Source organism: Chrysochloris asiatica, unplaced genomic scaffold (genome assembly GCF_000296735.1).
Source record: "Chrysochloris asiatica unplaced genomic scaffold, ChrAsi1.0 scaffold00070, whole genome shotgun sequence".
NCBI classification, from domain to species: domain Eukaryota; kingdom Metazoa; phylum Chordata; class Mammalia; order Afrosoricida; family Chrysochloridae; genus Chrysochloris; species Chrysochloris asiatica.
Window position 1 is genome coordinate 6,750,921 of NW_006408588.1, and position 5,054 is coordinate 6,755,974.

Genomic DNA, 5,054 nt, shown 5'->3' on the forward strand with positions numbered 1-5,054 from the left:
AGATGTTTGTTGTTGTTATTAGATATCATCAAGAGACTTCTGATTCATAGTGACCTTATGTACAACAGAACTAAACACTGCCTGGTCTTGTACCTTCCTCACAATTGTTCCTTTTGAACCCATTGCTGCTGCCATAGTGTCAGTCCACCTCATTTGGGTACTTCCACTTTTTTTTTCTAACTCTCCATTTTACCAAGCATGAAGTCTTTCTCTAGGGAATGATCTCTGGTCTGATAACAAGTTTGAAGTATAAAAGAGGAAGTCTCACCACACGGGCTTCTAAGGAGCATCCAGATTGTAATTCTTCCAAGACAGATTTGTTTGTTCTTTGCGTAGTCCATGGTATTTTAATATTCTTTTGCAACATGGTACTTCAAATGAATTGATCTTTCTATGGTCTGCTTTATTCATTGTCCAACTTTCATACAACGTTGTTTGTTGTTGTTAAGTGCCGTCGAGTCGGTTCCGACCCATAGCGACCCTGTACAGGGTTTCCGAGGCTGTAAATATTTACGGGCATACATAGGAGGTTATTAAAAACACAACAACTTAGGTAAAGCACAATTTAGTCTTCAAATTTATTTTTGTTCATGAACACTTTAAAGAGGTCTTTATGCATCAGGTTTGCCTAATGCAGTACATTGTTTGTTTTCTTGACTGGTACGTCCATGAGCATTGAATATGGATCCAAGCAATATGAAATCTTTGACAATTTCAATCTTTTCTCCATTTTTCAGGATTCTATTTATCAGCCCAGTTGTAAGGATTTTTAATTTCTTTACAATGAAGTGCAATGCATTCTGAAGGCTGTCTTCTTTGATCTCCATCAATAAATATTGTAAGTCCTCTTCATCCAATCCTGATGCCAATTTCTTTTTCATATAATAAAGATTCTCAGATTACTTGCATAGCATACAGATTAAATAAATATGGTGAAAGTATACAATCCTGACACGCACCTTTGTTGATTCAGTATCCCCTTGTTTTGTTCTAACAACTGCCTATTTGCTATGTACATATTCCTCATAAGCACAAATAAGTGTTCTGGAATACCTATTCTTTGCAATGTTATCCATAGTTTGTCATTTCTACAAAGTTGAAAGCTTTTGCATAGCCAAGAAAGCACAGTAAACCTCTGTCTGGTATCCTCTGCTTTCAGCCAATATCCATGTCACATCAGTAGTGATATACCTCATTACACATCCTCTTCTGAACCTGGCTTGGCTCTCTGGCAATTCCTTGTATAGGTACTATGTAAGACGTTTTCTAATTACATTCAGCAAAGTTTTACATACATGTGATATTAATGGTATCATTCAATTATTTTTACATTCAATTGGATCACCTTTCTTTGGAATCAACACAATTGTGGACCTCTTCCAATCAGTCGATCAAGTAAGTAGCTGTCTTCTAAATTTCTTAGCATAGATAAATGAGATCCTCCATTGCTTCATCAGCTTGCTGAAAGCTTTCAATTGGTATTTCCTCAATTACTGGAGTCTTGCTTTTTTTTGGCAATGACTTCAATGCACTTCTCCCTTCGGTATCATTGGCTATAGATTATAAAGCTACCTCATGAAATGTTTGAACATTGACCATTTCTTTTGGTATAGTGACTTTGTATCTTCCTTTCAACTTTTTTTTTTGATGCTTTTATCATCATTCACTATTTTGTGCAATGTTGTTGTTAAGTGCCATTGAGTCAGTTCTGACCCATAGAGACCCTGTATAAGGTTTTGGAGGAGCTGCTGGTGAGCTTGGACCACCTACCTTGTGGTTCAAACCAACTTTGCAGTCCAAGGCATTAATCCACAGCATCACACCAGGACTTCATTTTGTTAATAGAGTCCTCTAGTATTTCAAGTTGAGGCTTGAATTTTTCAACAGCTCTTTCAGTTTGAGAAATGCTGAGCATGTTATTTCCTTTTAATTATGTGACTACATATTGCATTAGGCAAATCTGCTGCACAAGACCTTTTTAAAGTTTTGAAGAGCAAAGATGTCAGTTTGAGGACTAAGGTGCGCCTGACCCAAGTCATGGTATTTTCAATAACCTCATATGCATGCGAAAGCTAGACAGTGAGTAAGGAAGACCATAGAAGACTTGATGCCTTTGAGTTATGGTGTTGGAGGAGAATATTGCAAGTGCCATGGGCTGCCAAAAGAACCAATAGGTCCTTTTTGGAAGAAGTGCAGCCAGAATGCTCCTTGGAGGCCAAGATGGCCAAACTTCGTCTCTCATACTTTGGACATATTGTCAGGAGGGACCAATCGCTGGAGAAGGATATCATGTTTGGTAAAGTGGAGGGCCAGAGAAAAAGAGGAAGACCCCCCATGAGATGGATTGGCCAGGTGGCAGCATCGATGGACTCAAGCATGACAATAGTAGTGAGGCTGGCCCAGGATCAGGCACTGTTTTGTTCTGTTGTGCATCAGGTCACTATGGGTAGGTATCGACTCGATGGCACCTAACAACAACAACAATGTGACTGAAGGTCTTTGCACATTTCATTATAAAATGTGACTTTGTATTCTTGAGCTCTTCTTTGAAATTTCCTGTTCAGTTCTTATACGTTCTCATTTCTCCTAGTTTCTCTGTGCTCAAGAGCAAGGTTCAGAGTCTTTTCTGACATCCATTTTGAGCTTTTCTTTCTTTCTTTCTCTCTCTCTTTCTCTTTCTTTCTTTCTTTCTTTCTTTCTTTCTTTCTTTCTTTCTTTCTTTCTTTTTCTTTCTTTCTTTCCTTTTTAGTAGCCTTTGGCTTTCTTCCTCTGTGATCTTCTTGATATGATCTCCCAACTCTTATGGTCTTTGGTCATTAGTGTCTAATGTATTAAATCTGCTCATGAGATGGCCTTGGAATTCAGGAGGGATATGCTCAAGGTCATTTTATGGCTCTTGTGAATTTGTTTTAATATTTTTTAGCTTCAATGTGAACTTGACTGTGAGCAAATGATGGTCTGTTCCACAGTCTTCCCATGGGTTTGTTTTGACTATTAATATTGAGGTTTCCCACCATCTCTTCCCACAGATACAGTCAATTTGATTTCTGTGTGTATTCCATATAGTGAGGTATGTCATTTTTATGTTGTTTAAAAGAGATATTTTGCATTTAATAAGATATTTATCTCACAAAGTTATAATATCTAGCATCAATTTATCACCAAGGCCATAGTTTCCAACTACAGAAGCTTCTTCTTTGATTCCAACTTTTGCATTCCAATCACCAGGAATTATCAGTGCATTGTGGTTGTATTTGATCAATTTCAGATTGAATAAGTTTAGAGAATTTTTCAATTTTATCATCACTGGTTTTAGTGGTTAGCGCATAAATTTAAATAATAGTGATATTAACTGTTCTTCATTGTAGGTATATGGATACTATTCTATCACAGACAGCTTTGTTCTTCAAAATAGATCTTGAAGTGTTCTTTTGATGATAAATGCTACTCAATTCCTCTTCAGTTTGTCATTCCTGACATAGTAAATTATGACTCTCTGATTCAAAATAATCAGTATCTGTCCATTTCAGCTCACCAATGCTTAGAATATTGATTTTTATACGTCCCATTTCATTTTTGAAAACTTCCAATTTTTCTAGATTCACACTTTGTACTATCCACATTCCAATTATTAATGAATATCTGAAGGTTTTTCTCCTCATTTAGAGTTGTAGCCCACCAAATAAAGGCCCCAAAAGTATTACTCCATTCACCTCAGTATGGTCAACTCTACTTTGAGGAGGCAATTCTTTCCCAGTACTATTTTAAATGTCTTCTAACCTTAGAGGCTCATCTTCTGGCCCTATGTTTGTCAATGTTCTCCTTCTATTCATATTTTCAGCTTCTAGCACAGTATCTGACAATTTTCCACTGTGACTCATAAGGTTATCTGTGATTAAATAGCCAGCTTCTATTTCCTAGTGTGTATAAATTGCGAAGCACCACTGAAACCTGTCCACCATGAGTGGACCTGCAGGTATTTCAAAAGTCATAGCTTCCAGCATAACAACAAGTCACCACAGTAGGACAAGCTTACAGACAAGTGGATACTGAATGGTTTAAAAGCAGGAAAAGTGTATGCTATGATTATATTACTTCACTATATTTATTTAATCTGTGTGCTGAGCAAATAATCTGAAAAGCTGAATTATATGAATGAAAATGTAGCATCAAGATTAGATGAAAACTCACTAACAACATGCAATGTACAGATGATACAACTTTGCTTACTGAAAGAAAAGAGGACTTTACATATCTACCAATGAAGATAAAAAACCACAGCTTTCAGTATATAGATTTCACCTCAATGTAAAGAAAACATAAATCACCAGTAGACCAATAAATAACATCATGATAAATGGAGAAAAGACTGATGTCAACCATTTCATTTTGCTTGAATTTACAGTCAAGAAATCACATGGCTTATTACACTAGGCAAATCTGCTGCAAAGGACCTTTTGAAAGTGTCAGTTTGAGGACTAAGGTGTGCTTCTCTTACCCATGGGATTTTCAACCAAATGCATGTAAACACTGGACTACAAATAAGGAACACTATTAGAAGAATATATTTCCTTGGATTATGTTGTTGGAGAAGAAAATTAAAAGTGTCATTGACTGCCAGAAGAAAAAACAATTCTGTCTTGCGAAAAGTGCAACCAGAATGCTCTTTAGAAGACAGGATGGCAAAACACCATCTCTCATACTTCAGATAGGTTAGGAGGGGACAAGTCCCTGGTAAAGAACATAATTCTTGGCAAACTGGAGGGCCAGTGAAAAGAGAAAGACCTGCAACAAGATGATGATTCAGTGGCAGCAAAAATGGGTTCAAACATAACAATTGTGAAGATGGCTCATTATGTTGGGTTGCTGAGTCAGAGCTGACTTGACAGCACCTACCAGCAACATTTCCGTCTTAAAGGAACCTTACTGGTAGAGTAGTTAAGGGCTCTTCATCATGAGCCCATCAGCAGTTTCATGGGAAAAGATGTGGTATCCTATTTCCAGAAAGATTTCTACTTTGGAAGCCCTATGGGGTAGTTCCACTCTGTCCTATA